Below are 26189 nucleotides of genomic sequence, written 5' to 3' on the forward strand. Positions count from 1 at the left end.
ATAGAAACCTAACGCTATGAAGATAGTATTTTTTTCAGAAACATGTAAATATATCTACCCCCAGTTTTTAAATCATTAATTTCTGTTGTGATGTCTTAGTTTTCACACATGAGTAAGTTGTAGTTGAGTAAAAACTTACAGAGGCAAGAATAGAATGTGGCAGCTGAGCCCAGGGTGGTCACCGCCTGTGGGCCAGACAGCTGCAGTCTTGTTGCTGCATCTCTAGTTTTCCCCTTCAGGCCATTTTTACAGCTTTGTTACTTTTTATAACCTTTATACAAATGAATGCGTCTTAGGCTACCTTGACAGGTCTGTTCTCTGTGTAGCCCACCTTTCGTAGGGTTAGCCCTGTCGTGTATGTGAAAAGCAGTGATTCTCTAACGTCTGCTAGGTCTGCTGAAGTTCTGGTTTTTTCAACTTCCGGGATGTCTTTCTTTTAAGATTTCATTTTCTAAATCTCTTCAGTAGTTACCGATAGTGTCCTACAGGTGATATGCTTATGGACTAATCTTAAAGCAAACAAACTAGTGAAACAGTTGATGCACATGTTATAATTTCTGCGTAACTGGGTCACCCTTTACGTGACGGAGGTTTGCTAACTCCTGTTTAAACCTTTGTCCATCCTAAGCGTGGGTGCCACATTGCACACACGCCTCCTATTTCTGAGTCAGATGGAAAATTAAAACAAAACAAACAAACATAAAACAGTGACATAAAAAGACACACTTTACACCAAAAATATACTGCATTTATACTGTTTTACACTGAGTTGGGCTCATTTCTAGTCTGTTGTTAGGACACTGGTAAATTATGAGTATATCTGGCACAAAATGTATGTTAACCAGTATTGGGAGTCATGTGGTAATTAAATATTTCTGGGCCCTTACCAGACGCATAGCTGGGACATGGATTTTAGTTAAAATTTATGTAATTCATATGATCTTACAGTTGGAAGGAATTTTAGAGATAATCTAGTCAGCCAAAGAGTTTTTGGCTCTAATCTGCATGGAGATAAAAATGGGGTTTTGAGGAGAACCCAGACAACCTTTTTTTGTTAACATGCCGCAGTTTTTCCTGATATTAAAACTGTTTTCCTACTATAAGAATTGTTAAAAAAAGAAACAGAACAATTAAAAGGGAGATGGTAAAATCACCCAGAATTGTTGCTTTCTAATATAACATCTCTTAACTTTATGATGTAGTTCCTTTTCCTTGTTTTTATATACTCCGTTCATTTTATACGAGTAACTTCCTGCTTTTAAAATTATTTTGCATCTATTATGTGGTGATACATTATTATTAACTAAAGTCCATAGTTTATTCAGATTTCCTTAGTTTTCACCAAGTGTGATTTTTCTGTTCCAGGATGCCATCAAATCACAGGTTACATTTAGCTGCTTAGTTGTCTTGTCTTCTTGGGCTCTTTTTGGCTATGACAGTTTCTCAGACTGTTCTTGTTTTTGATAACCTTGAAAATTTGAGAAATATTGTTGAGGTATATTGTAGAATGCCCTTCTATTGGAATTTGTCTAGCGGTTTTCTCTTAAGCTGGGTTTATGGGTTTTGGAAGAAGGACCACAGAAACCAAGTACATTTTATCACATTATATTAAGAGTGCATACTTTCTGTGTGATTTATGAATGTTGCTGTTGACTTTGATCATCTGGCTGATACGGTGTTTGTCAGGTTTCTCCACCATAAGTCCCCCTGCTCCCTTTCTGTACCACGCTCTTTGAAGGAAGGTGTTGTGTGCAACCCACATTTAAGGAGTAGGGAGTCTTGCTCCCCATCCTTCAGAGTGGAGTGTCTACATGATTAATTTGGAATTCTTCTCCATAAGAGATTTATCTCTTTACTTTATTTTATTCAGTCACTTATTTATGTCAGTATGACTCGTGGATGTTTATTTTATGCTTTGAGTTATAAAACAGTTCTTTATTTATTTTGTTGATCAAATTGTTCATTGGAAATACCTTCTATGTGACTTTGGCATACTACTGTGATTGTGTATGTGTTTTTTTTTTTTTCTATTGAGCACTTACTTACTTTCTAGTACTATATGATGCTGCAGATTCATCCTGTATATGTCTTTCTCCTAGTCCTAGAATCAGTCATTTTTCTAAGAAGTCTTGTTTCCTTCCGTGGAAGAACGATGTTAGAAAGCAAGACCTGGGTATGAAGTGTACTCTTTGCTACTGAGGTGCCATTATTTTAGGGCCTCTCAACTGACAAAAAAAGAGAAATTTATGTATATGTATTAACCTGTATAGTTACATATTTTAAAGTATTTCTGTGTTTAACTATTTCTGTCTATACTAAAGTAAACATGAGTTCTTACTAATATCTCCAGCTCTAATCTGTTTCCACACGAATCATTCTAGCCTCATTCCTTGTTGTTATATACATCCCTTCCCTACCACCAACTGAGAAACTTAGATCCTACCATCTGTCATCCATTTACTTAACATCAAGTTCCAGTATACATGTACAACAGTATCAGAATTATTAGCTGGTACCACCATGGAAAACATCTTTACCAGTGGAGTACAGTACTTTTGTGCAGTTCATTTTGCCTTTAATTTTAGATTCCATTCATTTCCAAAGCTAACTTAGATAACTTACTTTTTCCCCTTCCCAGTCAGTGAGATTGTTCCATGCATTTGTAAACAATTACATTTTTCTTATTTTTTCCTGGTGTGTCTCAAATTCCTAATTGTTTTTATTTGCTTGCATTGTTTTAATCTTTGTGTTGTACATTCCTTTGTGTTTTGACAAGTACATATTGTCACTTACCCAGCATAGTGTATCAACCGGAATAGCTTCATCACCATAAAAATCCCCTGTGTTTCACCTGTTCATCTCTCCCACCTTCTCTGCAATCCTAGGCAATCACTGATTTTTCTGCAGTCTCTATAGTTTCACCTTTTCTAGTCTGTTCTTGCCTTGATAGCTCATTTTTGTTTGATGCAAAATAATACTGTTATTGTATGAATGGATCACATTTGTTTGTCCATTCACCTATCAAAGGACATCTTAGTTGTTTTTTAGTTTTCTATTATTATGTATAAAGCTTCTATAAATATTTTTTGCAGATTTTTGTATGGACATACATTTTTAACTCAGTTGGATAAATACCTAGGAATGTGATTGCTAAAATGTATGGTAAAATTATGCTTAGCCTTGTAACTGCCAAACTGTCTTCCAAAATGTCGGTAAGATTTTATATTCCCACCAGAAACGAATATGTTTCTGTTACTCCACATCCTCACCAGCATTTGATATTGTCAGTCTTTCTAAACTTGATCTATTCAAACTGGTTTGTAGTGGTATCTCCTTGTTTTAATTTGTAACTCTCTGTTGATAAGTGATGTTTATCATCTTATGTGTCATCCCTTGGTCTGTTTAGATGTTTTGCCCTGTTACTGAGGGTTTTTTTTTTGAATTTTAGGAATTCTTTGTATATTTTAGACATAAATCCTTTATCAGTGATATGTTTTGCAACTGTTTTCTCTCAGGCTGTGGCTTTTCTTTGCATTCTCTTAACATTGTCTTTGAGGAACAAAAGTTTTTAATTTTAATGAAGTCCAGTTTGTCCATTTTTTTGGTATGGATCACACTTCTGATGCTGTATCTAAACACACATGGCCTCAGCCAACATCATTTAGGTTTTCTCTTTTGTTATCTTTTAGAAGCCTTTATAATTTTGAATTTTGGAGTTTAGTTCAATCATCTGTTTTGAGTTAATTTTTGTAAAAAGTATAGGTTCTGAATCTAGTCCATTTTTGGCATGTATGTGTCCATTTTTCCAGCACCATTTGTTGAAAAGACTCTTCTTTCTCCATTGACTTGCCTTTGTTCCTTCACCAAAGATTAGTTGACTATACCTCTGTGGGTCTGTTTCCACCCTTTGTATTTTGCTCATTGATCAGTTGCCTATTCTTGTCCCAGTACGTTGCTGTCTTGATCTCTGTAACTTGATAGTTAGTCTTGATGTTGAGTAGTGCAGTCCTCCAGCTTTTTCCCTTTCTTCAGTATTGTGTTGGTTATCCTGTGTCTTTTGCCTTTCTTTGTAAAATCTAGAACCAGTCTTTTGATAGCTATAAAATAGCTTGCTGGGATTCTGATTGAGATTGCATTGAATCTGTAGATCAAATCAGAAAGAACTGACATTTTAACAGTAGTCTTCCTATCCATGAATACAAGCTTTCTATTTATTAAGATCTTTGATTTGTCTCAAGTTTTATAGATTTTCTGCATATTGATTCTGAATATTAATTGATTTTATTGCATTTATATCCAATATTTTATCTTTTTAGAGTGTTAATATAAATTATATTGTATTTTTAATTTCAGATTCCTATTGTTCATTGCTGGTATACAGAAAAACAGGTGACTTTGGTATATTAACCTGTGTCCTTTGACTTTGCTATATTTGCTTATTAGCTCCAGGAGTTTTTGTCAGTTCTTTAATATTTTCTATGTAGATAATCATGTCATCTGCAAATGAAGACAGTTTTATTTCATCCTTCCCAAGCTGTCTACCTTTGGTTTCCCTTTCTCGTCTTACTGCATTAGCTGACTTCCAGTACAGTGTTGAATAAGTTGGTGAGAGGAGACATCCTTGTCTTGTTATTGATTATAAAGGGAAAGCATCTACTTCTTACCATTAAGTACGATTCTAGCTGTAGATTTTTATAGATGTTCTTTATCAAGTTGAGAAAGTTCCCTCTATTGCGAGTTTGATGAAAATTTTGATCATGAATGATTGTTAGAATTTGTCAAATTTTTTTTCTGCATCAATTGATATCATGTATGATTTTTCTCCTTTAGCCTGTTAGTGTGATTTGATTTTCAAATACGAAACAAGTCTTGCATACTTGGAATAAATCCTACTTGTTGTGGGTTATAATTCTTTTTGTACACTGTTAGAATGGAATTTAGTAATATTTCACTGAGAATTTTGCATCTATGTTAGTGAGAGATATTGCTCTATAGTTTTTTTTTCTCCATGGAATGTATTTATCTGATTTCATAGATAATGCTGGCTTCATAACATGAGTTAGATAGTATTTCTCTCATGTTAATGTTTAACTTTTATTCGAAGTGTGTTCATGGTCTAGGGGTAAGGTCTAGGAGGAGTCAGCATTACTGTGGTACATACTGTTCTGCAAAGTAGTTTTGGTGGATTTATCTTTAGATAATATCTTCTATGGAAATCTGTTAGGTACATAAGACCTTGCTAGTCCCTCAGTGCATCATGTTGAGTTCCTTCCAAGGGGATGCACAGACCTTTTATTTGGAAGTGTATGATGGACCGAAGTGAATAATTCCCAACAGCAAGAGGCCATGAGACAGTGCCCTCCTGTTTGCTTAGCAGGAAACATTCAGAGATGTTGAGAATGGGGATAAAATTATAATATCTGGTAACAACTACATAGGCAAAAGAGCAGAGGTAGAACATCCATGGCAGGAGGTGCTGACAGGAAGAACCATCACTCTTGCATGTGGGCCTTAGACTGTGTTCATTATTGTATTGCCCACAGCTTTTTTAAAAATACTTTTCTCCCTATAAATACATTAAAAGCTCAGCTCAAGTGACATGTTATTGAATAATATAAAGACACTGAGAAAATACAGAGATAGTCTTTATAGAATAATGAAATATAGATTGAATATGGCAAACATCTAAAGCATTCTCAGTTCCAGAAAGATAATTTCTGTACGAGCACCTGACCACCAAGAGGGATTTATGTTTATGTACACAAGATTCTTAGACATGCTTTGAGTACACCAGAATGTAAATAGAATCACTGTTATTGGTAAAGAAATTTGCCAAGGCAGGAACGTTTAATAACTGCAGTTGTTGGGAGATTTATCAAGGAGCAACTTATGTATTTGAATAAAGTGATGATCTTAATCACCAAGAAAAAAAAATAACAGAAAGGCATAAAATTGTAACATAGAAAAGGAATAGAATGTTGAAGGAAATTTCTGTCTATCTTTTTAACTGCAGAGAGAGAAAAGTGGAGAAATTTATCTAGGGAGATGTGTGAAAGGCTCAACAGCAAGTGGAAAGTGACTTTCTAAAGATTCTGATTCTGATGATTTCTATTTTCAGATGAGGAAACTGATGGTTAAGTATGTCACAGAATGACTGTCAGGGTCAGTATTCAAGCTGGTTAAAAATGCCACTAGTCAGAGGTATGGTTGGATATGAGAATGGACACCAACACCTGACATCATCCAAGCATCAGGGCTAGTGACACTGTTCAGTACAGTGATCTGTGGTTCTGTAATGTATGACAGCATCAAAAGACTGAAGTACCTTGGAACAAATTTAATGAAAGAACTGCAAAACCTCGAAACAGCTCTGTGGTGAGTGCAGCAATATGGGATGAGAAGAGCGGAGATCAGGTGAAGGGAGCTAACTGTGAAGCTCACAGATCTCTGCCACAGAAAAATCTTTTCTTCCCTCAAGCAGTTTTTTCCATTGTTTTTCAAAGGCCATTAAAATGAACAGCAGGTTGTGATGAAAATTTCATTAAGCCCGAGCTACATCATTATGTGGGGGCCATGTTCTTGCCTTTGCTTCCTCTCATTGAGCGGGGGGATGCAGATTTCAGTAGAAAGTCCCTATTATTCCACCTTATCCGTGCCCACAGCAGACTAACAGAAATTCAGAAGTTAGAAGAGAATGACGTGTCATACAAAAGGAGGCCGCCGAGACGAAATGATTAGAAAGGAAGTTAGATTTGCATATGGGTTGAAGAAAAAAAAGGCTTTTTTATTCCAGTTAGCTTATCTTTTCAAATAATTAATTAAAATATTTTTAAAGTTACAATAGGAGAAAATATATTGATGTATTTTTGTTTGTATCCTTTTCCTCCATCAGAATTTTTGCCGGTCATTACTCAGAAAGTTCTGGTGCTAAAGATTCTCATTTGTCCAGTGACACTTTAACTGATGTGCAGCCTACCAAAGTTCATAGTAAATTCTCAGCTCAAAATGTCTGGCGTATGTAATATATAGATATTTTATATTTGGTAGTAACTCTGCTCTATTTGTTGGTTTTTAACTCTTAGACTTAGAAGTTAAGAATGGCAATGAGAAAAAAAAAGAATGGCAATGAGGTTTAACATAGTAATGTGTGATACATAGTTCCTATAACAGGACATTGAATAAAAATATGTATTTGGGGAAGAAAAGGTAGCATATATTAAGTGCATATCATGTTAACAATAGTGCTAAGTAATTCATATAAAACTCTTCATTTAATCCTTACATAAACCTAATAACCAGGGCTATTCCAAGTTCAGGAAATGCCATACACTTGAACTAAATATTCTGATTCTTAATGATCTCCATTTTCGGATGAGGAAACTGATGATTAAATATGTCACAGAGTGACTGTCAGGATCATTATTCAAACTGAAGTCAACCTAAAACTAGAATTCATGCCCTTAATCACTAGCTGTACTGTTCCTCCTAATTAGGAATTTTGCAGTAATAATTTAATGTTACACATTAGCACATGTGTCCCTAAGTCCCTTTGAAATATTGATTAATAAAGCAGTATTCAGTAATTTTCTACTAAAGTAAATTTCTGATTCCTCAAATGATGATCAAATTTCCAGAGTTTTTAATGGAAAATCAGCTCAGTTTAAACTGTTTGAGTTTAAAGTCCTCCCTGCTCCCCCCAACAAGAATGCCTTGAAAGACATCTAAAGAAAAAAATTGTTTTAGAAAAATGTCTGGGAGAAAATTAGTTGGAATAATAGAAATTCAGAATTGGAATGAAATGTAGACACATTTCAGCCCTCTGTCATCATTTTGAGAGAGACAACTGAGGCAGAGATGTACTTGAAATCACCCAGCAAAGTTAGTGTTAAAGCCAGAGCAGAAATCCAGTTCACACCCTACAGGACCAGGCACCCCCCCACCTTTTTTCCTGTTCAGTTTACATCATACATTCTGGTATTCTTTACTGTCTTTGTTTTGGTTTTTTTTGCAAGTAAGGTCATCACCTCATCTTAGTTTGAAAGAGTATATCACTGTTCACTAAATTTGAACAAACTAAGGTAACCAGTTGTCTCAACTTGGCTGATAAAGTCAAGATAGATGGGTATCCGAAATATCTTTTGTTCTGAAGTTCCAGGTAGCTAGGAATGGTCTATAAATATAAATCAGCATTAAATTTAGGGATTGGTTCCAGATTTTAACTTGATTTTCATTGAAATCTTTGGCTTATTAACAGTGCAGGTGAACGTAATTTTTCCCTTGATGAGAACTTTATATATCATTTAAAATAGAGTCCTTTTAGATAGAAGATTATAACAAGCTTCATGTTTTAACTTTCTTATATTAATGGCTGTGTTACCTCCTATGGCTCTTTGGAATGGCCATTGCAGCTTATTTACGTCTCTTCCTCCTAGAAACACTCACCTTTTCTTGATTCCCATCTCCTCTATCTGTTATCCTGTTCCTCCAAGTTGCTAGGAGGAGTTATTTACTGCATTCTCTGCATTAGTTTTTTCATCTTTTTAAGACCTGTTACTTGCCTCCCCTCATTGTTCCAGTGACTCCATTGTATTGTGATTGTCCATTTATTTTTCAGTTTCTTTCTCTGTGTTAAGCTCCTTAAGGGTGAGGATAGTACACATACTAAATATTTGAAATATTTGTTGAGAGGACATTTATACAGCTTCAGTGCTGCCCAACTGCTGTCTTGGGAAAGGGAGAAGAAAGACCTTAATAAATATATGACTCTTCTGCCAAATGTTACGTGAGTTACCTCGTTTAATCCTCAGACTCTGAAGTTGGTATTATTTCTTATCTTAAAAATGAAATACGGCGGCTTAGTAACTTGTTCATGTTCCTGTTATATGGACGAACTAGAATTAGAACGAATTTATTATCCTCTGCAAAACTACTTGGCATTGAACACAAGACCATATATAAACTGACCCGACCGTTTTTTCCCCTTCACCTTACTTTCCACCACTCTCTAAGGTGCATGCTCTCATGCTGTCTTATTAAATAAACTGCTTGCAGTGCTCTTAGCACTGTATTTTTAATACTGCTTTGCCTTTTCATACGCTCCTTCCTCTGCCTTAAATACCATTCCTTGTCTTACTGACCTAATGAATTTATATTCACGTTTCAAGAGTCACCACCTTCTCTGAACACTTTTGTGAGAATTTGGCTCCATCTGCACTGCTAACACTAACTCGTCTCTATTAGTCTGACTACATTACCATCATTGTTTATTTTCCCTCCATCTTCCACAGTTTTAAGTGTGCGAATGTTGAAATGAAAAGTTCTTGATTCAATTATCTGTGCCTCTCCGCTTCCTGATAATTAACTTGGCACATAGTAGGTAGTTGTTTGTGTTAGCCGTGGATGACAGTCAGCCCACTAATTGACATGCTATAGCCTTTGCTAACCATTCCCTAAAACTTAAATAGGTTTCATTGGTCTTCTTGTTTTTACCAACCTCTTTTTTTCATTTCTGATTCAGTTAATCTCCTTACTGTTTGTCTCATTCATCCAGTCTTCTCCATCCTTCTCATCATTATTGAATCTTTGAGATCATTACTTTCAATTCTTTCTGTGATTTAGAGGTTAAAGTATTGTCCCAGGTCCCAAAACTAGATATTGGATCCAGCATAGAAAACTAAAATACATGTATAACAAAACTTTATATGCTTTGTCTTCACATTAATCTTTTTAAATAACTCCAATATTGCTAATATATTGGCATTATCTATGAATTTGTAGCCATAGGTTATAATTTTTTCCCACTACTATAGGCAAAGTGAAAAGTGAATTGGATTGATATATGAATAATTTTCCGGAATACAAAACTGTACTTGTTTCTTTAGTAGTGTTTCAACATGATGGAGACCACCACCCTTTTCTAGGAAAGAGCTGGGAATGGCAGAGAGAGTTACTATTTCTAATGCTGGGTTCAGGATGGGGGCAGCTTAGAGCTGGATCTATCGCCCCACATTCCCCACCCTGCCCCACACACAGTGCATCTCAGAAGGCCTGTGGTCAGAGAAAAATAACTGATTTCCTTTCTGCATCTTTCTTGTTCCCTCCGGTCTTTCAAGGACTCTCGCATATTCCCTCAAGGGTAGAGTTTCCAAACTCAGGATTCATGAATTCTTTCAGAGGGCTTATAAATTCTGGAAATTTTATGCAGAAAGCAAAATGGTGAAAAATATGTGTATCTGTGCTTTTGAGGGGACCTACTTCATAATTCTTATCTGACTTTCAAATCAATTCATAATGAAAAAGAGTAACTACACTGTGAGTCAGCATTTGAGTTTTAGTCCTGATTCTGCCATTGATTACTGTGTGATTGTGGTGTAAGATATTTATCCATATAGTTTAGTCTCTGATCAATTTTGAGGCAATAACTTATATGTATTTAACAATATTTGAGAATGTCATTTTATCAGCTTGCCCCATTTTGGGGAAATGCAGCTTTTAATTTTAAACAAGGCTTTCTCTGAGTAAAGTACCTGCCTTATAATTTGCATTGTAAAAACCATTATATTTACTTGCCTTTAAGTTGCTGTAATAACCGTGTTAATATAATGCATATCTATCTGCCCTCGATTGGCAATGCTGACTGCCCTACTTTCATCAGAGGGTGGTTGAAGGAAACAAATGAGGTGATACACATGAAAGTACTTTATAAATTACCACCAACTTGAAATTGTACGTTATTGTCATTATCACATGCCGACTGGTTAGAAGCATCATGTAGGCACACCGGAAACGTTACGCAGCCTGCGGTGCTGCTTTCCAAGGATGCTTCCGGGTACTGACAGCTCTGGTTCAGAACTGCAGGATTCTGGAAATTTCAGGGTGTGTAATCCACAAACCCAACATTCATAAAAATCCTGGGATAGGTAGTTGCTTTGAAGTTTATTTATATAAATTTCCCTGAATAAAATGTGGTTAGGCAAGTTTCTACCTGAAGAATTACCTTTCAGAAAGAAAGATTTCGCTAAACTGACAAAGATAAAGTTGCAAAATGCGAATCACCACGAAACGGGGAGAAGCACTTTAATATTGGATTTGTGAATCTCTTGTATTCTTATTTTTAAGATAAGTGTGACTTTGTCCTGAAGACAAATATAATTGAGGGCTCCCTTAGACAAGAGTTTCTTAATTTTCTAAGATTTTAGCCTTCTCTTTCTCTTCTTTCTTTCCTCCCCTATTTTGATTTTTTTCTTCTCATTGCTTTTGTACGTACACGTGCGTATGTGTGTCGTCCTCCTTTCAGATCCCACATATGCTTGGGTTTATTTAGCATCTGTATCTGACAGTGTTCTTCCTTCTCAGTGTGACGCCCACCTCCAGAGTTGCTGCTCCATGATGAGTGTCTTTCTTGTGTGTGAGATACTGCAGTTATTTGTGAAATTTTGTTTCTACTCAAACTAGACTTTATCATTATGTACATAACTGGGACTTTTTTTCTGAGCTTTTTCAGAAAATCTTTGCTCACAGTTTTGTATCACAAGACCCTAAAGCACAACCTGTTACCTTACCACAGTCACCCAGTGTTACATGAAACAGTTCATTGCTTTCAGTACAGACCTCACAAAAAAGTTAGTTCACTTTTTGTAAGAATTAATAAAATAATGGAATGATTTTGGAAAAGTATATATTGTGATAGATAACAAGTCTTCACCCTCAGAGTCATCTACAAACCGTAGACCATCATTGGGAGAGGGAAATACCGCAAATTTGATTCTCATTCATTCTCTTTCCCTGTCTGTCTCTCTCTCTAGCAAATACAATGGGAAATATTGTTCTCTTAGGTAGAAAAATTTCCATGGATATGACTGACACCACTCAGGCAGTGTACTACCAATTCTCAGTGGCAAATGTCAAAAACTTCCAGTTAACTTTATTTGCACCATTTCTAGGATTGGATTGGACATTTTGTAGTTTATAACCAAAAAAAAAGTGAGATTTGTTGGTCATGAATTATACTTTCTTAAAACTTAAAAGTACGTATGGATATTATTGCATAATGTATCTTTTCGATGTTTGCTTCTATCACACCTATTGAAAATAATGCAGTTCAGTTGCTTGTACCTTCTATATTTTACTTGTGTCTTTTTTCCCAAAATAATTATGTGTTAATGGCCTTTTAATTTTTATTGCAAATATGTTGACATATAGAACTGGTCGATTCTCTAAATTCATATAAATCCTTCCCCCTTGTTTTAAGACTTCTTCGAGAGGCCCTGAAGAAGATGTTAGCAGCAGAGCATTTTCGTCTGGGCTGTGCTGCCGCGTTTTATGTAATTACTCTGTGGAGAGGACAGGCCCCTGGTGCGTGATATTTGGCCCTGTGAACATCCCTACAGGCACTGAGTGTTTGATGTGCGAGTTTACATTATAAATCACAATGGCTGCTCTTACACTTTAAATGTCTGTTGTTGAGCAGCCCTTCAGAATTTAAATTGAACCGTATTACATTAACAGACAGGTTGAAATAGAAATTCAAAATTATCCTCTAATTTTACCAACGTTTTAATTATTATTGTATAGGGAAGTTACATAGAGATTGGCTTTCCTAAATTCAGAATCCCAAAGACTTCCATTAAATTAAGAATACTGAAATTCACTTTGAAATTCACTCTTGTTTTAAAACCACATCTGATGAGGTGGGAAAAATAAAAAGTGAACGGATCTGGGGGAGAGCCTAAAGATACTTTTTTTTAAAGATACTTTAATTGGCAGAGGTTTGAGTTGCTTTTGCTTAGTTACTCACTGTCCTTTTGACAAAGTACATGTTGAAGAGGCTTTGTAAGTGCTGTTCCACTGAAGGACAAACAAGGGTACTTTTCAATTGAGCCCTTTTAAGTTGTGTTCCTCACACTCCGCTGCTGTTGGAGGCTGCTCCTAATGCATTGTGGCTCCGTGCTCGTCTGTGCCGTCTGTCACTGGAAACCGTCTCTCTTGTTGAGCGTGCTGGAGTCTAACCTGCAGGCACCCTTTTCAAAGGCACCACTGTATGGAAATCGACACTCATAAAAGGATGATAAAGAAAAGAGTTTACTTTTTAAAGGTCAGGACAAGAAGACACCCTCAAATGCTGTAGAGCCTATTTCTTCAGGAAGAAGTGTTTTAACTTTAGCACCGAATACGCTGAGTTTGACGCCTTGTAATTTTTCAGCACTGAAGTGAAACTTACTCACACTCATCTCCTTTTCAAGTGGTGTCCGTCATAGCGGTTTATCTTGATACTGTTGATTCCATGAAGTGTTACAGAAAATTAGTTCATATTTCCTTGAAAGACCTTCTGCCTTGGATTGTGAAGGCTCAGGGATTGCTTTCAGGATCTTCCTTAGAGTGGCAGGTCCCTGAGCTGAGGTGCAGGGTTGTTTGTACAAGAAGCCCATTTGGCCAAGAAAGCTTCTATTTTCCTCGTTAACCAGAACTTGTACTTTTGTTAATACAATGTAATAGTACTTAAGACTGTGTCCTTAGTGTTCATCCTCCTGTGAACAGTCAGGCCAGCATTCTTTTTTCTGGTGGCTGTTTGTCTGTCACAGAGAGTTCAGTTTGGTTCCAGCTCCTCCGTGAGTTTGTCTGCCGACAGGACTGTATAAATCAATCCAAACATCTCTTGACCCAGATGTTTCTAATATTTCCTAAACCTCTCAGATAAGTAAGGTACTCCTGTTTTCCTGGTCCATAACTAAAACCGTCAGCTCCAGACTTTGAGTTATGATGCATGGAGCACTTGAAAACGACCCGCCGACCCAGGCCACAGCCTGACATGAGGGGAGTGTGCCAGCCTCCTTGCTGCTCGTGGCCCACGGCTTCTGGAGACATGACTTATTCAAGAGTGAAAAGCCAGCCACCTGTTTCAGAGAGGTCCAGGCCCTTGCTGAATAGTAACACTCTCATCTGGGGAACACACAGCGTTTTGCTGAGCCTGGTTTGTCAGATCAGACTAACCGGAGGGTTTTGTGGGTTTGCGCACACTTGTGTTTTGCACTCAGTTACCCTGGGGGCACTTGTCACGACCGTGCATATTAAAATTAATCAGACCTCCTAGGCCTGTGTGGCTGTGTGTTTATCATGAAGAAGTGGATATCAAGCAAATGCCCTCATTAAATAGGCTGCTTGGTTTTGTTCTAGTGGATGCTTGGTCTTTTTTTTTAATAAGAGTTGCTTACGGGGAAGGCACGGACAGCGCTAGCGTTGGTGGAGAGCTCACTCAGAGTTTCCTTTGCCACCTGCTCCCAGAGTCCTGAGACCTCGAGGACTCCCAGTGTGCCCTCCTCAACTACCCTTCACGTGGAGGAGAAATATGGCCAGGATTGTGAGGGAGCAGGGAGGCTAGGGCAGAACAGGATGAGCATATGACCTGGACATCTGGGTTGATTAAGATCGTCCCTCTTATATGTTGATTCCAGATTGTGCTCTGTGCTCCCATTTTTGAAAGATGAACTTTGACACTGAGGAGAAGATCTTGTGTGAAATTCACAACAAATGCTCTTTCTTATATGTCCTGAATTTGAAAGCCAACTTTTATTCATATATCTTTCCAATCAATACTTCTTAGGTCATCTGCATATCATATAGAAACCACTTATGAGGCAATAGGTGAAAAAATATATATATATAGTGTGTGTGTCCACTTCTGCCCTGATAGCTTTTGGGCCTTAGCCTGTTTTTCGTTTCAGTGAAACTTTTCTCATCGCTTTCGGGAGGACTGTCACGGGACATTTGGAGACAAGCTTTAATAAAGAGTAAGCTGAAAACACTGAAAATGTCTCAGGCTGACAAAACACAGTAGATTTCTTGTTTGAGTATTTGATGTCATAAATGAGGTAAACGTTTAACACCCTGATCACTGAGCCGATGGATTTTAGTTCCAGTTCATGTGTACTATTTGGCCTTTTATTTTTTCATATTTCAGAAGACAGAAACAGAAAGTCTTATTCAGAATACTTCAAATTTGATCTGAATTTATATATTTGTAATAAAGCATGGAGCCAACATTTGGAAAGCAATTGGAAAAATAATGAAAATCTCTTAAATGTTAAAGAGTCTGGAGTTACAGATTAGCAGATTTCCAAATAACCACAGCAAGTTATCTGGTAAAAGATTACTCTGGCAGGACATGGTCCATAAAATTGATTTGTTCCTTCCCAAATTGAAAGGGTTGGACAATTCCAAAAAAACTAACCGTTGTGTTCCAACCTTCCTTCCTTTCCTCCCATTGTATCTATGGGGTGAAAGGATCCATTCATTAACCTATAAGCTCCCTTCTCTCTGTGGGCGTGTAACTTTCACGTCGAGCACTGTATCAGCAGTGCCAAGCAACTGTCTGGTACCTGACAGCATCATAGAAACCCCTCCTCTGTTCACTCAGGTTGCTGCTGGTTATTTATTAACAATGCAGACTGTTCAGTGTGGGTGTATATGAAATAGAAAGGAAAATAAAGGCCCTGAACAAGTAAATACATCTTCCATCATTTCTTTTGTTTGGTGTGTTTACTGTGTGCTATTCTTGGTCAATAGAAGTTGTTTGACAGTTCTGCAAAAGGGTGAGGAAATTTTTCTTGAACTTTATCTTTTTGTTTTGTCTGTAGGAAAAGTTTTCTATTTGCCATTCTCTTTTATTTCCAACCTGTCTACGTAGAATGTTTTTCTCGAAGATTGTTATTGCTATTAATATGACAAGTACAGGTGATTATGAAACATGACAGACGGTTTTATCTACTTTGTTTGAAATGGACAGTTAAGAGACTAGAATTCTAAGATTGATTTCATTTCTAAATTTTCAACAAGAAGTTAAGAAATAAGGTATTATACAAATCACCTTTTTTACCTTTTTCTAAGAAACAAACCATTTGTTCTCAGGCCTTATATAAGCGTCACTGAAATATTGAGCCTTGATTTAATTTGCGTTTCAGTTCTGTCCTCCCTGCATGTTAACGCAACATGAGTGCAGCCCTTAGTGCATGACAGAATTGCTGGAGAGGTGGTGGCTGGGAGAGCACGTCATAACTGAACGTGTCTGTTTGTTATACAGGACGGTGCGCTTCTGTGCTGGTATGTCGTGTGTTAATAGGTAAGAACTGATTTGCTGTTTCGAGATGAGTTAGATCTCTGTTTCATTAGGCCTTTCTTTTCTGAGAAGTTACGCTTTGTAGAAATTTGCGTGAAAGGTTTATGCATCATCGTGTGATGTTAGTCATGTGGAAGACTTAGGAGCAGAAAGCTGTAGAAATGAACAAAATGCACCCTTCTCCCTTTGGAGTTTTGTTTTCTTTCTCTCTCTCTCTCTCTTTTTTAACCCTGGTGTTTTCTGCTTCAGTCCTCGCTCTGGCGCTCTTACTATTTTTCATCTGTGTCGAGATACCACCTATAAGGAAACAAAAGCACATAAACAGGGAGGTTGCACCATTGAGAGCGGTACCACGTGAATCGGAGAGGTCAGTCCTCCATCTTCACATGGAGGGTCGCACTCCAACCTCCAGGGGGGAGCCGCTCCCGGTCACAAAGTTGAATGGATAGGAGTTAGATGTGTTTTATGTCAGTGCAGCATAGCTGTCCTTGTTCTGCGTTGTGGCAGGACAGCCACCTTGCTGTTTTACTTCGTCTTTTCTCCTTTCAGTTCATGAGGATCATTGAGAAGGAACCATCAGAGCTGAAGATGAATTGAAGTTGTATATGTTTTTAGGACATCTTTTTCACTTAAAGAATATTGTAATTAGGGATTAAAAAAGAGTATTAAGTCAAAAAACACAGTGAACGTCAGAGTCCTTTTTCAGAGCTGAAGATGAAGTTGTATATGTTTTTAGGACATCTTTTTCACTTAAAGAATATTGTAATTAGGGATTAAAAAAGAGTATTAAGTCAAAAAACATAGTGAACGTCAGAGTCCTTTTTTTTTTATTTCCAGGATTTTTTTCTTTTGTATTCTAAATTTAAAATATTCAAATTAAAGATATTTGCAAATTTCAAAGTGTATCCCATTAAACAGAATAGTATTACTTTTTGAGATGGTTTATCTAAACTCCAAGCAGCGTGAAACCTTTTGAAATAATGTATAATAATTGGTTTTGAAGACATAATAAATCTCTGTATCAGTTATTTTTATCTTCTTTTTTCTGGATGTGACATACACAGGGCAAAATCTTCCCAACTTGGGTAGATTTCCAAAATTTCCTTATAATTAATGAATACAGACACACACACACACACACACACACAAATTACATGTAATAAATTATAATTAGATTCCCATACACATATAAAATAAATATAGTATATTATAATTAGGTTTTAGGAGATATATCTTCCTTCAATCTATGAACTAAAAATTTTGGCCAAGAAAAAATTTGGACAACAAGAAAGTACACAGGTCAGGCTCTCAGTACAGAACAGAACCGCCCATTCTGTTCTCTGTTTCAGTTTTTCATTACCTTTGGACTCCTGTTAACGTCCTGTGTGAAGTCTCTCTGGATGCCCAGGAGAGAGTCAATACCTCCTTTCTCTGTAGCACGTTTGTTTTTTGTTCGCTCACCTATTCACTCATTCTCTCATTCTGACAGAAAAACACTTATTGAGGTCCTTTTATATGCTAGTTATTTTATAGGTTAGAGAACAGAAATCAAAGATGTAGTTCCTGTCCTTAAGTTGGTCATGATCTTTTAGGTGAAACAAACCACGCGACTTCTTGGTGAAAGGTGCCGTTAAGGATGAGATAAAGGAGGCTCTGTAAGTGGTGGGGGAGGTAGGCTTATACCAAAAGTGAACATATAATCAGTGGGTGTGATAATTTATCTTCTAAACTGAATTGGTATTTACATACTGATGGACATATTTTTCATGCCACCTTTGGAGGGCACATGGCTGTTATGACCACTCTAGCCAATTCTGTTTACATGCTTATGTACAAAGCTGTTACAATACTCACTGAATCTATCTCTCTATGCCATAACGTCTTTTAACGTAGTTTCACTCATCATCCCATCTTTTCTGGGTATTTTCAGGTTACTGATTTCTGCTTATCCACAGCCTTCTGAGAAAAATTTACAGCCCTAAGGAAATATTCTAATTACCTGCACACAGGTTTTCTAGCTAATGAGGCTATACAGATAATGTACTATTTCTCCTTTATCCATCTTTAACCTTTACTCAGTAAAATAGTAGAAGATTTTATCTTTGAACTCTCGTTTTAGCAGGATGGTGTTTGGAAAGTTGAGTCAAAAATCATATTGTAATAGTAATGAGTACCCAACCTAAATCTTCGAGAGCTAAAGTACACTTAGCTTTGTAAACTCTTAATTCATGTGCTGATCCATTATCAAAATTTAAATGTTTAGCCAAAACTTAAAAGATTGTTTGCCCTGTGATTATAACCTCAATTGTAAACAAAACTTTGAACTCTAATGCATGTAAGTATATAACAGATACATATAGGGCAAAGTATTACAACATTTTTTTCTGACAGGCTTACATGTCATGCTGGCAGTTAATAAAATGCAGTCCTTTTTTTTTTTTTAATTCTTTGCCCAAGGAAAAGAGACAGTGATGGAGCAGCCTCAGGGATATGAAAGTAGCCTTAACTTAATTTCTTCCCAAGAGTGGAAACAGAGCCTCAGTTGGCATTTGATGTGGTCCTTGTGCCATCCTACATATTTTATTGGGTCTCTCAGAGACCTCTATTAAACTGGGTGGGTAGGTCGGCCTGCAGCTGCAGTGAGCTCACTTCCTGTCTTACTCTCCAGCCTCATTTCTCATTTCCTGCCATTCCCTGCATCACTCTTTATGACTTTTGTTCTAGTGAGGCCAAATTGCCTGTGGCTTTTCACAGCTACCATGTTGTTCTTTGCTTATGATGTCTGTTTACAATGCCTTTTACCTTACTTTGTACCAGGATGATGGCCATTCATTCTTAATATTGAGTTTGTTTCACCTCTGCCAGAAATTTTCTGCTAATTCTGATCACCCCCATTCTCCCTCCCTTCAGAAATTTTGTCATGTCTCCCTCCATTGGATTTTGGCTTCCTAAAGCAGTGGTCAGCAAACTGTGGCCCATAAATGTAGGCTCTGCCTGGTTTTGTATGACCTATGAAATAAGAATGTTTTTTTCCATTTTTAAATTGTTGGGAAAAAATCAAAAGTAAAAAATACTTTACTACACATGAGTATTATATTAAACTCAAATATTTGTCTATAAATAACATTTTTTGGAACAGTGCCATGTCCATGCATTTACGTATCAAGGTAGTATCCTGTCATGTGGTACAATTTAGTGATGTGATGGTGGAGTTGATTAGTACAGCCTATACAAAGCCTGAAATATTCACCACCTGGCCCTTTACAGACAAAGCCCGCCAGCCCCTGTCCAGAGGGCAGGACAGAGTCCCAGTCTCCCACTATCAAGAGTTCCCAGCACAGTGACTCCTGATTCAGTAAGTTATAACTAAGTGGTCGAATAAGCAATCTCTGACTTGAACCAAGGCATCCACCCCAGGGTTTCTAGCTCTCTGTGTCATAAAGGAAGTTTAATAAAGGAAATACTGAATTGTGAAGACCTGCATGCTCGTTTTGCTCTATCATTATCTGTGTAATCTTGGACAAGTGCTTTGTTGTCCTTTTTTTGAAAATTAAATAATTTTATAGTTCTTTCTAGACACAAAATTCTATAGATATGTTAATGTTTTTGCTAAGTCAATATGCAAAAGAAGAGAAAAACAGAATTGGAGAACCCTTTATTAAGAAATATGAGCAAAAAAAAACACAACAGTGAACTGTCACAGATCTGTTATATACCAGCTCAATCACTGGTGCCAATTAGGTGCTCTGTAGTAATCCAAATAAAAATAAAGTTTGCCTTGGGTTTCTGCTATGAATCTCTGGTACTCTAGTATGTTGGAATAGAAGATAAGATCTTTTGTTGTAAGATTTGTGGCTTATAATTTATCTGCATCGCTTTGAGTGACAATTTTGTTCAAATAACGAAAGGCAGACACTTTTAATGTTAGTTTTTGCTAGAATCCAGAATTGTTCTGTGTTTTCTTCTCTTTTTTTTAAGTCATGCTCTTCTCTCTCATATGAACCTGATTCCCCAGAGATATTGCAAGCTAGATGAAGGCTAGGGTTGATAACCAACCTGTATATCTTATTTTATAGATTATGAGAATTATGGAGTTCTTACATCTCTAAAGTGACTTCTTTAATTCTAATGGAGGTGCCTGCTGTCATCTTGGACAGTCATAAAGGTACTTTGAATGAAAATATTGCAACATAATTTAGTTTCTTTGGATGAAAACCTGTTTTGCAATTTATACCTATTCCTAACCTATTTTAAAAGGCAATCAAAACAGTAAACAAAATTATACTTTTGTTTTAAAATACTCTTACTTCCACGAGAATATTCTTGAGTAAAATTGATCATCACCAAAACCTGTAAAAATAATACAGGTGTAAAAGAACTAAAATGGAATGAGAAAATCTAAAAATATTTTTAAATGGATAATTGTATATATTTCTACCTTTTGCTATGTATGGCATTAAAATTTAAAATAATGTGTCCTGCAGTGTTTTCTAAAAAGCCTAACAGGTTATATGGAATGCTCAGAATAGGAATGGCCTCCAAATTCACCTTTCCCAGTTTTCCCGAATGTAGGACTTCTACCTTAAAGTTGATGTAGTAGGAAAAATGTTTTCAGTAATTTAAAAGCTCCTAAAGAAAGTGAAAAACTTATGTATATCCAGGAAGAATTTCAGAAAAAAATATTTTTAGAAGTTCTGTGTCAATTTTTATGCAATGACTTCAAGAAATAACTTACTAAATAGACCATTTTGCATAGTCTCCTAGCATTAAGGTCCCGCTGCTGAGCTGTACCACCCCTTCCGTTGCCTTCTGCAGGTAGCTCTTATACCGAAGCCTGCAACCCTCCAGTGCGGGGCCCCTCACTGTGGAAGAGAATACATTTCCTGTGAATCCACTTGCTTCAGGGTTTGCTATTGTCAATCATTGAATCAGGTCAGCTACTAGCAAGTATGTAAAGGGCAATTCAAGAGGAACAGCTTCAGTGAGATCAGAGCATTTTATGTGTAAAACATTTTTAATTCCACAGGGGATATATGTTGGGGAAAATTAGTACTATTGCTACTACTTTCAGATTTCTTACTCTGTTTTTCACTCAACAAGTATTTGCCAAGCACCTATTGCTCTATTTGGAATTCTGAATGTTACTAAAAACATAGCTGATGCACATCTATGAATGAATATTCTTTTACTTTAAAAAATGAAAAGCATTTTAACACTCTTACATTCCCATTTGCAATTTTTTTTCTGAAAGTTCATAGTTGCATTAATGTCAAGATTCACTTTGTGATTTTAAAGGAAAAATATTGCCCTTATTTTGCTGCTTTTGATATAATCATAGCCTAACTAAATGTCAAAATATTGGTAGCATTATTTGTTAAATGTATGAAATTATTTCAGTGAGAATAATTTACCAATTATGCCTTATTACATTCATAAACTATAAGGAGATTATTTTAATAATTGTTAAGATTATACACTTTCCAGAATGCCAAAATAAGTTCCTTAAGAAAAGTCAAATATGCATTCTTTTTCTTCTGGAGCACAAATGGTACATGGATGAGAAGTGACAGTTAAAAAAAATACATAATTTGTGTGTAAAACAAAATAAGCATTTACTTGCTGAAGACAGGTTTCTACCTGGGATGGTGATTACAGAACAACGTGTGCTTTTACAAAAAGACATCTGAAACACCTTCTTTCTGCATATTCACTTTTTGGCTTCCTGAAAACATTTACTGTTTTGGAACGTGCTGATCAAATCCTGTGATTTTTATGTAGATGAATGAGCTGATGCTTCTGCTCCCTTCCTTTCCTTGTCTTCTCTGGGTCTCCCTGAGCTCTCCCCAGGCTGGGACAGATGGCTGCTGGTTTAGTTATGTGCGTGGGAGAGAGGGACTTCCACATGTGATTTTTACCATTTGGTAGTAATTAGTTTGTTGTATAAATTAACATTAACTGAACCGTTCTTCAGGCATTGTTTGTAATTATCTTCTGTGAGTCTCTGAGTTGTGTAAAGAGATAAAACGCAGGGAAGAAATTGTTTTCTATTTTATAAAAGCTGAAGAATCTAGCATTAGGCTGAATAAGACCACCCATTACTGTTTGTGTGCCCAGTAGGCCAAAAACTTTGAAATAACTGTAAAACAGAAAAACAAACAAACAAAAAATGGCAACTTAACGGTTTAGAAATACAGTTAGAGTTCCTGAAATTGTGTGATTTTTATTTAAGACAGAACTGAATGTAAGAGAAAAATGAAATATAGTTTGAGGTATTTTTTTTCACATTATTTAGCCAGTAGTTGTTTTAGTTCTCACAAGAACTTCCACTTGAAGGTCTGTCTGTCTTAATCTTTTTTCTTCTTTATATGTTACGTACTTGGTTTTGATGCTTTAGATGCTACAAATAGAAGTATTTTCATGTACATCTTATGAGAAGCATGTATTTTTTGAGATTAGTATGTCAATATTCGTCTGTTCAGGCATAGCTGTTCATTAATAAATGGGACTTTGATAATTCAGGCTTTAAACTCAGTGGAGTCACAGTTCCCTCTCCCCCCATCCCAGATAAAGATATTGGGCATGAAGGAAACAAACAATAAACAACCTATGTTTAAAATTCCCCTTCAGTTTGGTTTTGGCCTTTCTCATATTATTTCTGGGTTTGAAATTTTCTTCTTGCATCCTTCTCTAAAGAGATCTAATAAGTAATATCATATAACAGATTGTCCTTTAAAGCATAAATGTTTCTTTCTGAAAAAAAAATTCCCATCTGTGTTTTTTCTTTGGAAATTGCTCTAACAAACTATCAAGAAGAACAAATTATTGCTAGACATATTTTGACCCAAAGTATTTAAAGTATGTCATTGCACTTTTACTGTCCATAACGCAGTCATAACTTTGATGTTGACAAGAAAATATGATGGGCATTATTCTACCAAGAGCTTCTTTACTGCAGCCCATAAGGTGATAAAACCTCAGTCACACCAGAATTAGTGTTTGTGTTACCCTGTTATTAGATTATTAATAAAAATGCATACCACAAATAGCTATTTTCTATCATACAACCTTCAGATATTGATCAGATGTTACTTCTAGAAACTGTAACTACCAGATGTAATTCTTTGCTTTTTAAAAAAATGTTGTTGCATTTAATTTCATGGAGTTCAATTATTTAATGAGTCTCAAAGATTTCAAAATATTCCAACACCATTGAAGACTACTTGGAATAGTAAGAACAGTTTCCCCTTTTTTAGAATAACTACACTTAACTGCGCTTTTTTTTTTCAGTGAATGAACAAAATTAAGGTCCCCCCCACCTTATTTTTTTTACCATGATTAAGTAGGAGATTTATTTCTGAAATGCAAGATGGCATTTTGTATGACGGTAATATACCTTATTAACAGAATGAAGGAAAAATTTTAAAGAATAGAAAATATATGAAGTATGTCCTCAGGCAACAATGAAATTAAACTAGAAAACAGTAAGAGAGAGATTCCTAGAAAATTCCTAAATATGTGGGAATTACACAGCTCACTTTTATTAAAATTAAGGCACTTTAAAAGCTTTTTTGTTTTGAGTTGTTGGATGAACCATTCACATATCTATATTATTCTGAGGTTAACAGAGATACGCCTTTTTTTCTTTTATAATGGGAGTGTTTTAAGAAGAGTTTGTGGATTACAACAAATGAGGTGTATTTTTAAAGTACTTCTAACACAGAACTTATTTTTATGAAATAGGAAAACTAGAAGTACTGTATGCCTAGAAGTTGGCCTCCTGTGAAGTGTATCATCTTGCATCTCCCATAATTAACCAAGATTCTAAATCATGCTTCTCCTTTAAATGTAATCACTATTGACAATTTTAAAAGCTCTAGAGTTTCTGAATTTTCAAGACTTTTGCCTTCTCGAAATAGCTTATGCACATTTATTTTCCCCAAATGAGAAAAAAACCCTTATTGTCTTATATCTTTATTTTGGCTGTAAATCAAATAGACATAAAAACCTTATGCGCTGTGCTTTTCAAACCCTAGAGCTGGCAAAGAAGGAAGCAGCCTTAATCCTGAAGATATTTCCTTTCCCTGCTTTACCAGATAATAGTGTATTTTCTTCTAAATTGGACAGGTATAAAATTTGGTAAAATTTTGAAGGGCAAAATTTGTGTCTGCTCAAAATCATTCCATATACTATATGCTCTCTGTAAATGACATGAGTATAATTTTGGCAAAATATTTCATTAGGATAGTTTTTGATTTGTACATATTAGGATTCTTAATATTAGGCCAAAATATGGCTCTGTGTGAGGGAAAATAGACTTTATGTTCTTCAAGTAAATGTAGATCCTCTTTCCTGGAAGTGAAGCAAGATAAACACTTCTGCTTCCAGACTGTTTGATTTTGTTTCATTTATGTACTTGTGTTCATAAGAATACATAAATCTAGGCTTACCTGCACCTTTTGAGAAAGTCACAATATCCCAGCTTCCCCACCCACACAAGCCTAAACCATTTTTTCATTACTCCCCAATTCAGAAATTTTTATTTAGTATTTCTTGTTGGTTTGTTTTTAGATTAAAACAATCAACTGTTGACAAATACTCTACACAAAACCCAACTCTGAAAAATTTTTTTTGGCCACCATTTGAAATGCATGCTATATTTTGGATCCAGAGATAAGAAGGAAAGGGGAGAAAATAAAAGCAGCTCCGCTGTGGCTGTGGCTGTGAAGCTCAAAGAGAATGCATTAATTAACCCAAGAGAATTTCTAGGAAGCTGTAGTGAGAAACTGTAGCTTTGAAATCTAGTGATCTTTATCCACTGTTGGGTTTGGGTCAAAGACCTTGGACAGAGAAGGAAAAAGGGAAGGAGGTACATTATAGGAACCAGATGTTAAAAACTGATAAAGGCTGACCAGCCCCCTGCTGCTGAAATCTACCCCCACCTCCATCAAAAAGGTGACATTCTCCTCTGAAGCCCCTCTGTCCTTAGAGGAGAGAAGGAGACACAATTCTGGCTCTGCATTTTTCCTTTGGCCTACCTTGTCGAATGGCCCTAGAAGACTAAACAGGTGTTATCTACTTTTGATTTCAGTGCATTTAAATTAATCCTGTCAGCTCAGCTGTTAAAACAACTGTCATCTCCAGCTGTTAGTAATTTTCAACTGGGCACTTTCACAGGTTGCCAAGATCTGAGCCTGCATCGTGCATCTCTCTGAATGCAGCAGAGTAACAATTGTGGGTTTTTTAAAGGGGCTTGTATTGTAATGCTGCACACATGAAATGATCGTTATAATAATAATTTCTGAAGATTCTCTGGTGCCATGTTGTGTGGTATATAAATAAACCATGTGCTAAATGCCACTTCTATCTATATTCTGGGATGTGTTACATAACATTTTGGGATATTTAATTTGATGACCAGTAAGTCAACTTGGAAAGGGTAGAAGAGGGAGGTCTGATAAAGACCTTAGGAGACAGAGAGCGTACTGCACCTGCTTATGATGATTTTTTGTTTCCAGAAACAGTAGCTGCTTCTGATAGATTTACGGTTTTTCTTTCACTGAAATATTCAGTAAAATACATTGTTATTTTTTAACAGTTTGAGTAACTGCACTTTCAAGCCAAATATGAGGTTTCTGGCTAGATCTCTTCCTACTGAAATTTTAAATCATAAGAGACCTTTCTTGGATAATTTCAAAGTTATTTGTTTATTTAGGGGAGGTAATTAGGCTTATTTATTTACTTTCAGTGGAGGTACTGGAGATTGAACCCAGGACCTTGCTCATGCTAAGCACGCACTCTACCGCTGAGTTGTACGCTCCCTCTCTTGCATAATTTCAGTATTTGGGATCTATTTCAGTCAGTATGCATCCAAAGCTGATATAGTGGAGAGGAGGAAAGGCTATCAGGAAGTTCAGTCTATTATTAACAATTGGATCCCACTGAAAATGTACAGTAATCTCAACTCTTATCAAGGGAAGACCTTCATTTGCCACTGATGTGACCATCTGGAACCAATGAGTTGTCCTCCTGTCCTAACCACACACATTGTACAATGGGAAAATTATAATAGATTTTCTGT

The 26189-nt window shown here is 36.2% G+C and overlaps 1 protein-coding gene across 5 annotated transcripts in view; it reads left to right on the top strand.

The window, feature by feature from the left end:
- The window catches only part of SOX5 (SRY-box transcription factor 5), a 377294-nt gene that overhangs the window by 107464 nt on the left and 243641 nt on the right, over window positions 1–26189 (top strand). The gene's annotated exons all lie outside the window — the stretch shown is intronic.

This window comes from Vicugna pacos, chromosome 34, assembly GCF_048564905.1.
Source record: "Vicugna pacos chromosome 34, VicPac4, whole genome shotgun sequence".
NCBI classification, from domain to species: domain Eukaryota; kingdom Metazoa; phylum Chordata; class Mammalia; order Artiodactyla; family Camelidae; genus Vicugna; species Vicugna pacos.